The sequence below is a fragment of the Leptonychotes weddellii genome, chromosome 4 (assembly GCF_054177405.1).
Source record: "Leptonychotes weddellii isolate Sample4059 chromosome 4, ASM5417740v2, whole genome shotgun sequence".
Lineage (NCBI taxonomy): Eukaryota > Metazoa > Chordata > Mammalia > Carnivora > Phocidae > Leptonychotes > Leptonychotes weddellii.
In genome coordinates this window covers 34447517-34460300 of record NC_138372.1, presented here as the reverse complement: position 1 = coordinate 34460300, position 12784 = coordinate 34447517, and positions in this window count along the sequence as shown.

The window sequence follows — 12784 nt, the reverse complement described above, 5'->3', positions numbered from 1 at the left end:
CTGCACCTCTGTCAGCCCTGTTCCTGGACTGTCTTCTCATTCTGCTGCCCTTCCTCTTACTATTCTTTCCCACTCCTGTGGCCTTCACTCACAAGGGAAGACCTTTGCCTCCTACTTCACTAAGGCCTTTGGTTAGAAATTCCTCAACCTTTTGCCCTGCCCCAACCCCAATATGTCAGCCAAACTGATTGCCTCTACGTCATCCACCCCAGTCTCAGCTAATGGGGGATCCCCCTCTTCCTTTTCAAGGCCAGCCCCTCCTCTCATACCCAGGACCCTACCCTCTCCCTCACTTCCTCCAAGGTCTCCACACATCAGTTGATACTCTGTCCTTCATCTTCAGACACTTTATCTTTTCTTTGGCTCCTTCCTTCAGAATAAAATGAGGCTTAAATGCCTTCCACCTTATAACACCACTCCTTCAAGCCATCAAGGAATTAATAAAACAATTTGACCCTAAGATTGAAAACTTTAGCAAGCATCTTCTGAGTTCTCCAAAGAACATCTGTGCTTTGTAAATTATTAGAAATTTACTCTCAGAGTTGAATATTAAAGTCACTACTCATATATTTTAATAAAATTTGTCATTTGAGCTACCCTGTGGAAGGCGCCATCAACACTGGGAGGCAACCCGTGGTGGTAAGTTGCTCCCGGTGAGTGAGCACATGCAGAGGCCTGGACCCAGGCTCCCCCTCCCCCGTCTGTCCCTGCTCACACAGCCATGTATTTGCCCAGTGGATTCAACCCTCACCAAAACCTCATGTTCAGCTGAAAAGTGCTCCAAGCACGTTTTAACATGTTTTCATAGACATTATCATTCTACACTGAGCAAAACAAAACAAATAAAAAAGAAAAATGGCCAAATCATTAAAATCCATGTTTTCATACAACTCAAGGGTAAAGAGTCAAGTTAACCTCATTCATTAAATCAGTTGTTTGTCTTTGAGCTCATTAAATGTGCTGTTGGATGGTGTCATTCAATAAAGGCGCCTTCCCAGCTTGGATGCCTCTTGCAATCATGAAATAGATCCTGCCATTGGTACGCTGCATAGATTCAGCAAGTGTTTGTTTTTAATTTGTTGACTTCACCTTTCAAGTATAGTCTAAGGCTGTCCATAAAAGAAACATTTAGAAAATTTGTATTTGCCTCTTTCATTTAGATATGAATTTTAGAAATTAGAATTGAATTTAAAAATGATCTCAAGTTATACCACCCCCAGCCCCACTAAATCGTGAGCTTCAGGGCACTGAGCTAGTGTATGATTCATCTTTTTCATTCAAGTCAGCATTTAGCACGATATAGACCCAGTCCTATATCGGTCAGTAATTGCCACAAATATACTGCATAACAAACTGCCCAGAACATAGTGGTTTAAAATAACGGACATTTCTTCCCCTTCTCATGAAGCTGCAGGTTAGCTTCAGCTTGGCTCTTCTAGTCTGGGTTGGGCTGGGTTGGTTTACTCAGGCTGAAGATCATCCAGGTGAACTTCAGGCTACAAGGTTACGTTCAGGTCTGGTCCGTGCGTATTCCCTCTGGGGCAGTCTGAAGGTGCAGTGTCTTTCTAGACCTATTCGTCTCATGGCGACCACCAGAAGTGTTCTGCAGTCATATTCACCAACTTGCCATTGGCCAAATCAAGTCACATAGACAAATCCAATATCAGTGTGAAGAAGTATGCTCTCCTCACTACAAAAAGACATGGCATAAAAAAGAATTAATACCAATATCCCTCAAACTCTTCCCAAAAAAATAGAAGAGGAAGGAACACTTCCAAACTCATTCTATGAAGCCATCATTGCTCTGATACCAAAGCCAAAGACCCTGAAAGAAGAGAAAATTACAGACCAATATCCCTGATGAATATTGATGTAAAAACCCTCAATGAAATACCAGCAAATGGAATTCAACAGAACATTTAAAGAATTAAATGGCATAACCAAATGGGATTTATTTCTGGAACGCAAGGATGATTCAACATATGAAAATTAATTAATAAAATATACCACATTAACAAAATGAAGGAAAAAAGCCTACATGATTATTTCAACTGATGGTAGAAAAAAATCATTTAACAAAATTCAACACCCTTTTGTAATAAAAACACTCAACTTATAGAAAACCCTAAAGATTCCACCAAAAAACTGTTAGAAATAATAAACCAGTTACTAATTTAAATAAATAAATAAAAGTAAAGTTGTAGAATACAAAATCAATATACAGAAATCAATGCATGCCTGTAAGACTAATAATGAGCTATCAGAAAGAGAAATTAAGAAAACAATCCCATTTACAATTGCATCAAAAAGAATAAAACATCTAGGAATAATTTTAACCAAGGAGATAGAAGATCTATACACTAAAAACTCTAAGACATTGATGAAAGAAATTGAAGAAGACACAAATAAATGGAAAGGTATTCCATGCTCATGGATTGGAAGAATTAGTAGTGTTAAAATGTCCATAACATCCAAAGAAATTTACAGATTCGATGCAATCCCTATCAAAATCCCAATATCATTTTTCACAGAAATAGAACAAACAGTCCTAAAGTTTGTATGGAACCATGGAAGACCCCAAATAGCCAACACAATCTTGAGAAAAAATGAAGCTGGAGGCATCATGCTTCCTGATTTCAAACTATATTACAAAGCTGTAGTGATCAAAACAGCATGGTATTGGCATAAAAAAAGACACAGTGGAGCAGAATAAAGAGCCCAGAAATAAAACCACACATATATCGTCAATTAATTTATGACAAAGGAGCCAAGAATATACAACAAGGAAAGGACAGTCTATTCAATGAATGGTGTTGGGAAGATTAGATAGCCAAATGCAAAAGGATGGAACTGGACCACCATCTAACACCATACACAAAAATCAACTCAAAATGGATTAAAGACTTAAACATAAGACTTGAAACCATAAAACTCCTAGAATAAAACATAGGAGGTAAGCTCCTTCCCATCAGTCTTGGCAATAATATTTTTTTGGATTTGACAGCCAAAAGCAAAGGCCACAATACCAAAAAACAAACAAGCAGGACTACATCAAACTAAAAAGCTTCTGTCTAGCAAAGGAAATCATTAACAAAATAAAAAGGCAATCTATGAAAAAAATATTTGCAAGATATATATCTGATAAGGGGTTACTATCTAAAATATATAGAGGCACTGGGTGGCTCAGTCGGTTGGGTGTCCAACTCTTGATTCCAGCTTGGGTGGTGATCTCAGGGTCATGGAATCAAGCCCCATGTCATGCTCTGTGCTGGGTATGGAACATGCTTAAGATTCTCTCTTCCTCTGCTCCTCAGCCCCCACTAAAAAAAAATTTTTTTTAATTAAAAAGAAATGAAAGTGTTAACTTAAAAAGAAAGAAAAAATATATATACAGAACTCATACAATTCAACTCAACGTCAGCAAAAGCAGTAACAACAAAAAACAGTCCCATTTAAAAATGGGCGGAGAATCCAAATAGACATTTTTCCAAAGAACTCATACAAATAGCCAACAGGTACATGAAAAGGTACTTACCATTATTCATCATCAGGAAAATGTAAACTACAATGAGATATCACCTCACACCTGACAATAGCTATTATCAAAAAGACAAGAAATAACAAGAGTTGGAGAGAATGTGGAGAAAAGGAAATCTTGTGCACTGTTGGTAGGAATGTAAAGTGGTGTAGCCGCTGTGGCAAACAGTCTGGAGTTTCCTCAAAAAAATTGAAAATAGACCTACCATGTGATCCAGCAATTTTATTTCTGGGTATTAATCCAAAGAAAATGAAATCACTATCTTTAAAAGATATCTGCACCCCCAGGTTTTTTGCAACATTATTTACAAGAGCCAAGACATGGGAACAACCTATGTGTCCATCAGAGGAAAAACGGATAAAGAAAATGTGGTGTATGTATGTATATTTCAGCCATTAAAAAGAAGGTAATCCTGCCATTTGCAACAACATGGATGGACCTTGAGGGCATTATGCTAAGCGATATCACTCAGACAGACAAAGACAAACACTGTATGATATCACTTATATGTGAAATCTTAAAAAAAAAACAAAAACTGAACTCATAGGTACAGAGAACAGATCGGTGTTGCCAGAGCAGGGAGCAGGGGGCAAGCAAAATGGAAAAGAAAGAAACAAAAACAAAAAACACTCAACAAACTAGGAATAGAAGGAAAGTGTCTCATCAAAACAAAGGCCATGGGACACCTGGGTGGCTCAGTTGGTTAAGCGTCTGCCTTCGGCTCAGGTCATGGTCCCGGGGTCCTGGGATCGAGTCCCGCATCGGGCTCTCTGCTCCGCGGGGAGCCTGCTTCTCCCTCTGCCTCTGTCTCTCATGAATAAATAAATAAAATCTTTAAAAAAAAAAAAAAAACAAAGGCCATATATGGAATGCTCACAGCTAACATCACACTCAATGGTGAAAGACTGAACGCTTTTCCTCTAAGATCAGGAACAAGACAAGGATGTCCAGTTTTGCCACTTCTATTCAACATAGTACTAGAAGTCCTAGCTAGAGCAATTAAGCAAAACAATAAAATAAAATAAACAAAATAAAAGACATCCAAACTGGAAAGGAAAAAGTAAAATTATCTCTGACTATAGACCACATGATCTTCTATGTAGAAAATCCTAAAGATTACACCACCACCCCCACACTCACACACACCCCTGCCCATATACATTCCACATGAAAAAGGGAGGTAAGCAGCCTTTCAACATCTCAATCCTCGGGCAGGCAGAGCTCAACAAGAAAGAGAAGGTGGCAGGGTCACACTTGGTCCCTGCGGTCTCCTTAACAGATAAGTCATTTTCCTTCCTTAGAGGGGATGCAGAAAAAGAGGAAGCTTCTCATCTTGACAAAGGTGGCAGTGCCTATTCCATGAGCTGAGGTAGAAGCACCAGGAAGAGAGAATGATGTCCCTGCGGATGTGTCCAAAACAAAGCTCATGATCTTCTTCCCCAAACCTGGTCATCTTCCAGGATTCACTGTCTCGGTGATGGCGGCAATTTCCCTCCAAGGGCCAACACCAGGAGTCTAGCTGTAGGAATGGATCATCTTCCTCACTGACCACGTTCTGCCAACTTTACCCTTCAGTGTTTCGGACTTGCTCATTTCTGCCGGCACTCCTTAGCTGAAGCAACTCCGCTGCTTCCTGCAGAACCTCCCAGCCAGCCTCCCTGTATCCATTCAAGCCTCTCAGGCCCTTCCCACCCTTGAACCCGAGTGATCTCTAGAAACAACTGTGAGCAAGTCCCCTACCCTGCATTACACCCTTCAGCCCCTTCTCATGCTCTTAGGATAAAGACCAAAATCTCCGTTGTGAATAAGGTGCTGTATGGCCTGTAGCCATTCCCTCTCCAGCCTCCTCTCCCACCCTCTCCCCCTACATCTCCCTCTCCCTGATTTCTCCTCTCAGTCCTTCAAACATACCATCTCCTTGGACCATAAGCCTGTTCGCACATTGTCTTCTCTGCCCAGAAATTCCCTCCCTCTCCTTTCTCCCCTCGTTCACTCTTGGCTACCTTCAATATCACCTCTGGTACCTTCCACTGGGCAGTCACTGCTAACAGTCCTCCCCTCCTCCAAAACCAGGTCCATCACAGGCCTTCCCAGATCCTCGGTCCCTTCCCTCGGGGCCCACACACATGTGCCACTATTTACTCACGTGTGGCTTGATTAATATTGGTCACTCTCACTTTTCATATGCAACAAGACCTTGGGAATGAAGCTGCTCAGCCCACGTTTATCTCCAGTACTAGGCACAGGGGGGTGGGCGTGGGTCCGAACTTATTGCATGAATGAATGAGTCCTCATGTTATTTAATCTCTTCTGGACCAAGCACAGGCTGGGGCATCTCTTTCCCCTTTCTCTCCTTCTATTATTGTTCTCTTTCCCTCTCTCTCTCTCTCTCTCTTTCTCTCTCCTCTATATCCCCCCAACTCCCTCCACTCCCCCCTACTCTCCTTCCCTCCAGCACACTATTCCTCTGTCTTTGCTTCTCTGGCTTCCTTTCTCCCTCCTAGAGTCCTGACAGCTTTGCCAAAATTTCTCAGCCCAAAACTTTTGCAGCCACAGCGCCACCTAGAGTCCATCTCTGAGATGGGCCAACTCTAGAGCAGTTGACCGCTGTCCAGCCCAGCCCAGTCCAGCCCTGCTCTACCCTGTGTTCTGGGCACATCTCTGGGTCCTCACGCCTCGTCTTCCCGGCTTTGAGACCTCACCATCTCTACAACCCTCTAAGTGTCTAGTGGAGACTTTAAAACAGACAACTACAGCATACAGAGAGGGCCATTAATGTGGGTCAAGGTGGGATCTTCCGCTAACATTTGGTCTTGCTGTTTATCCCTTCCTCTTTATAGCTCTGTTGCTCACTGTTCAACATTAGCTATAATTTCAATTGATATTACAATACATCAAATAGTCCATGAGTAATAGCAATATTTAAGGACGCACGCAGGGTTCCTCTACAAGAGGAACTTACAGAACTACTAAGAAAACAATGTGAACGGAAACAAGTTTTCCACTTAGTCTTAGCTACCGTTGCTTTCTCTAAAAACACAAACTTCACTCTGGAAGGTTGGACCAAGTGTCTTTAAAATTGTTCCAGTCATTCCATCATTTGCACAGAGCTTTATGTACACGATTCTTGGTGCAACATTGTACGTAATGGCAAATATGTAGAAACAACCTACCTGCCCAACGATAGAAAACTGGCTAAATAAAGTCTGGCACATCCTCTTGTTTGCATAGTATGCAGCCACCAAAAATAATGCACACCAGGCGCCTGGGTGGCTCAGTTGGTTAAGCGACTGCCTTCGGCTCAGGTCATGATCCTGGAGTCCCGGGATCGAGTCCTGCATCAGGCTCCCTGCTCAGCAGGGAGTCTGCTTCTCCCTCTGACCCTCCCCCCTCTCATACTCGCTCTATCTCATTCTCTCTCTCAAATAAATAAATAAAATCTTTAAAAAAAAAATAATGCACACCAATGCTTTATCATAATGTTAGGACATACTTGTAAGTTATTGTGGGGTAGAAAACAAGTTATATCTTGTATAAGAATTATTATCTCGACCATATAAAATAAAAATACAAGTGGGGAGAGATTACAAGAGAAGGCTCAAAGATCCTTTGTGTATGTTGTTCTAGGAGATTACTTTTTTCCTTTTCTCTGTTTCCTAAAATATTTGCAAAGAGCTTGGTTTTTATTTACAGTAAAGTGTTAGAATTAACCCCCCAATTACAAGAATAATCTGAGAGAAAAAAATTTAAAATAAGAAAACCTGGGTAGAAATTGTTCTCGAATAGTCTACAAGACTCCTCATCAGAGATGGGGGGATCTCTAGACTATTTCTTTTCCACAGAGAGCTCTGAGGTCTTTGTGAGACCCACCTGATTTAAGGTCAAGAAACACGAGTCAGTCTGTCCGTTGCCGTCGGCTCAGCCAGAATCTCCTTGGTGTTTAGCAGCTGGGAACATACTCTGGATGGCTGAATCTTTGTGGCAGAGAACATATCTCAGCCACCGTGCCTGCCACATAGCACCATGGTCTATTGAGAGGAACAAGACACACACAGGAGACAACACCCAAATAAATTCTAAATGGATCAAAGATTTGAATATAAAAACTAAAAGTACTGTAAGAAGCATGGAAAGAGGGGCGCCTGGGTGGCTCAGTCATTAAGCATCTGCCTTCGGCTCAGGTCATGATCCCAGGGTCCTGGGATCAAGCCCCGCATCGGGCTCCCTGCTCCGCGGGAAGCCTGCTTCTCCCTCTCCCACTCCCCCTGCTTGTGTTCCCTCTCTCGCTGTGTCTCTCTCTGTCGAATAAATAAATAAAATCTTTAAAAAAAAAAAAAGAAGCATAGAAAGAAAATAATGTTATAGTCTCATGACAGGGGGTGGCCTGTCTAAATATTATAAAACTGAGAAGCCACAAATGAAGGAAACTGAATAATTTGACTCTACAAAAATACAAATTTTATTCATGGCAAGAACACTCAATAGAAATATCAATAAAATATGGGGGGATGCAGAACTATACAAAACTCTAAAGTTCATATGGAAAAGTAAACATGCAAAAATATTCATAATATAATGAAGGGTAAATAATGGGCTGAGAAAAATACTTTCAACTCATATCACAGGCAAAAGTACGTTTCCTTTAAAATATAAGCGTGGAAAATCAATTAAAGAGATTAACACTCCACCCCACTCTCCAAAATGAGCAAAGGATGTAAGACAAATAATTCAGAGAAAAGGAAATACAAATAGCTCTTAAACATATGAAAAGATGCTCAGAATTGTAATAAAAGACTTTCTAAGATCCTTTTTGTCTCCCACCAGATGGATCATAACAATATACACTGTTGGCAAGGATACACACACAGAAGCCAACGGCCCACATGGAAAACTGGTTTGACTCCCTTGGATGGCAGTTTGGCAATGTCAAAGTCCACAGGCTCTTACCCTCGGTCCCCACCTCTAGGACTTCATGCTGCAGATGCAATTAGACACGTGCTACATGATGTATGTACAGAAACTGTTAAATGTAGCATCATTTGTAACAGAGAATTAGAAACTAAGTGTTCATCAACAGGGGACATGGTTAAACACACTCTGACTGGGAAAAGAATAAGAACATTTTTATGAGGTGCTGTGGAATGATCTGCAAGATACATTGTTAGGTAAAAAAAAGTGATGTGCGGAACACAGTGTAGAGTGTGCTCTCATTCAAGTTTTTTTTAAAGGAGTGGGGAAGACCATGTATACACACTTATTTGCAAATGCATAAAATGTGCATTTTTATGAAAGGGGGAAGGGACATAAGAGATTGATAGCATCGGATCCTGAGGAAGAAGGGGACAGCGGGGTGGGGGGGGCAGAGACAGGCGGGATGGAGACTTTCACTGTATATCCTTTGTAATTTCTGAAGTTGAGCCGCGAGAATGCATTACATTTTTAAATCTACATATGTTTTTTGGGGGAAGAATATCCATTTATTTTGGAAAAGCACTAGAACTGACCATTTAGTAACATCTTATCAAGCAAGCCCTCTCAAATTCCTTATGGGGGGCAACGTCTGAGTAGCTTGAAGTAGATATTCCGTCACGTAAATTGACACATGTAGTTGTGGCAAGTGCTGTGTTTCTATAGATTTTGTCCTTTTTAAAAAACAAAAAGGGGGTGCCTGGGTGGCTCAATTGGTGAAGCATCCAACTCTTGATTCCAGCTCAGATCATGATCTCAGGGTTTTGAGGTAGAGCCCTGCATCGGGATTCGCAGAGCCTGCTTGGGATTCTCTCTCCCTCTCCCTCTGTCCGTCCCCCTGCCTGTCTCCCTCTCCCCACACCCTCTAAAAAAATAAAAATAAACAATAAAATAAATTTTTTTAAAAAGGAAAAGTGATAAATACTTTACTCTAGGAGTTTGACTTCCTTGTGCTTGCATGTGTGTGTGCAATTTTTATTAATTAATAATTATTAGTACTAGTATACCGGATCGTCTAAGCTAAGAACCTAGAAAGATGCCCAAGCATGATACCCGAAGGACCACTGGAAACAACTAACTGGGCCGGACTGGACATAGCTCACACTGAAGTCAGTTCTGGGATGTCCTCCGCAGGCCACTTAAGCTACATGACCTGGACTCCGGGAATGTGCCCAATGATGTTCAGTTGTTGCTTTCTGGTGTGATAGTCCTTGGGGCACTTAGAACAAGGCCCCATTTTTGTGAGTAAGGATAAGGAAGCCAACATCCCAATTGCCCACCCTCCAGGCAGCTGTCGATCCTGATGCTGGCAAGAGTGACCCTCCCTGGGAATGGGAGGAAACTCCTTCTCATCAGTCCTTCTGGCCCTTGGTCTGAAATCCTAATAGAGATATCCTCCACGGATTCCTGGCGAGGGACAGGAGTGGGTGTCCCCTACAGGGATAAGCTGGGAGGGAGGTAGGGAATGCTCTGAGAGAGATCTTTTTTTTTTTTTAAAGATTTTTTTTTTTTTTATTTGACAGAGAGAGAATGAGAGAGAGAGAGCACATGAGAGGGGGGAGGGTTAGAGGGAGAAGCAGACTCCCTGCCAAGCAGGGAGCCCGATGCAGGACTCGATCCAGGGACTCCAGGATCATGACCTGAGCCGAAGGCAGTCGCTTAACTGACTGAGCCACCAGGCGCCCGCTCTGAGAGAGATCTTAGAGTGGATTTAGGTGTTAGGGCTCTGAAGGAAGGCTCAAGTAGTGGAGAGGATTTATTCTCTACTAAATGCCCCTCCCTTGTCCCTGAACCTTCCAATCAAAAGATCTAGACTATGTCTGCTCTTCTGGAGAAATTAAGGGGAGGCTAGGACAGCATGGTAGAGGGGAGAGCAGTGTCTGCCACTTCCCAAGGCCAACAGCACATCGCAGCAGAGCACTGTGGGTCTGAAGCATGACCACCTCTGGGGTCCCCATGTGCATCACATGAGACCCAATCAGAAAAGCTAGAGTCATAGCACCAAGACGATGTCTGCCCACTTAGTGCTCACAGCAGGGTCTCTACTACCATTCTCCATGGAAAAGAATCAGTATGTTTTGGAGGACAGTTGGTTCTATGTCCTGGAGGAAAAAAAAATACAGATGGATATGGGGCATCCTGCTGTTCCCAGAAAACAAGAGTAGCTTACAAGATATCAGTGTATTAAAAGGGGGGGGCAGTGTAAAGCACCTTCCACTGGCAAAGTTCTGATCATCTGAATATTCCTTCCAAGAAGGAAGACAAGGCGGAGGAGAGGAAAAAATATGGTTTATTAGAACAAAGTAAGTTAATGAAAGGCTGCAAATTTGTGACACTTAAAGTTAATATAAAGCAAACAAAAAGGTGGTTGTCATTAAAAAGTAAGTGTAAAAGGTAAAGGTAAATTCATTTTTATTATGTAGCTGAGTAGAGGGCATTCCACCGGGTTTCCTACAATGATGGAGCAGCTGAATGTCTCAGGGAGGAGAAAATCCCTCATCTCCAATCAAACCTCCAGATGACTTCACTAATTATAAGATAATAAAAGGTATCTAGGAGTCTTAAATAATGCTCCTGGATCAGATCCACATGTCACAATGACAGGACAATGGGTTATATAACACTGACCAAGTAAAATTGACAATGTATAAAATTTGGGGGAGAGACCCCCAGCTACAATAAAACTGACGATTGTGTAAAAGGCCTGGACCTACAAATGTTACTGATGTAACAAGTGAAGATTAAGCCAAAAAAAAAAAGGGCAGCTCAGTCTGTTGACCAGCAGCTCTTGTTCGAAGGCCGTGGGAGAGAGAATCATATTCCATGTCCAACCAAGAACCAAACAATTGTAACCCAGATCTTGGTGTGAGTCATTCTAACTTTTCTTTTCAATTTGGAAAGTTATTGCAACCCTAGCTGAGTATCTAAAAAAAAATCTAAGAAACTAAGAAGGTATAAAATTAAGTATAAAAATAATGAAGAAATAACCCAAAGACCAGATGCTCTTAGGATAAGTATAAATGTCAACATAGTCTTGAGTTTTAATAATTCTGTTTTTGTATATGCTTTACCTGTTTGTTTCATGAGTTTGGAAGATCCAAAGCACATTATAAAATTTGTACTTGCAGTTTATGCAAAGCAGTGTGTTTATTTAAGATTACATATAACATTTAAATATTCGAGAAAACTGTGTTTTAGCATCTTATTATTAAATGTTACTAATTTAGTAATGTACTTTAAAATATTTTTAAAATACCAGTAGTAGAGGGTCTTTCTCTGCAAACTGAAACACCCCTTGGTCATCAATTCAGTTATCTACTGCTATGTACAAATGGCCCCCAAACTTTTAGCAGCTTAAACCAACAATTGTTTTATTATATATCTTTGATTTCATGGGTCAGGAGTATAGGCAGGGCTTGGCAGGGCCAGTCTTCTGCTCCACATAGTGTCAACCGGGCCACTTAGTTTTTGGCTGATGCCTCGGCTGGGAGAGAGGATCCAAGACACATTCACTCCGATGCCTAGTGTCTTGGCGGGCATGGCTGGAGATCTGGACTTAGCTGGACCCCCTTCGTGAGGTCCCAGGGTCTCTCTACATGATCTCTCCAACAGGGTAGTCGAACTTGTCACAGGGTGGGGCAAGGCTCCCCGAGACAAAAGTGGAAGCCACCTGTTTCTTTAAAGGCAGGAGGGAGGGGAGACATAGGAAGAGCGTCACTTCCGCCTCTTGGTCAAAGCAGTCGCAGCCCAAGCCACACTGAAGAAGGGGGAATGCAGACCCCATCTCTTCAAAGAAGTAAGACCAAAGAACGTGTAGCTATTCTGAATCTGCCTTGACCGTTAAATATCCAGGAGACTGTGAAACAGCTGAATGAGTCAAGAGAATGGCATGTCATTTGATAGAGAAGGAGTCTGGTATCAGGTGATGATGGTGATGGTAATGAGAGTTACCAGGCAATGTTAAAAGCATTTTATTTTTGTGTGTGGGGGGGAGGTGCTTATTGAATCTTTGCAGCAATCCTACAAAGAAGCCTCAGTTATCATCCCCAGTTTATAGATTTACAGGTTGAATAACTTGACCAAGATCATTCTGCTCATAGTGAGGCTAAGATTCTAGTCCAGCCCACACCTTGTCTGCAAAAGAACCAGAAGAGGGGGAAACCTAAAGAGGTCAAGAGATGTGGATGAGGAGGAGCCTTTTCACCCCGAAAGGGGCTGGAAGGTGTCCTGAGAGCAATGGGAGGGTTCTCAGCTGCGCACCGCCCACATTTGTGTGTA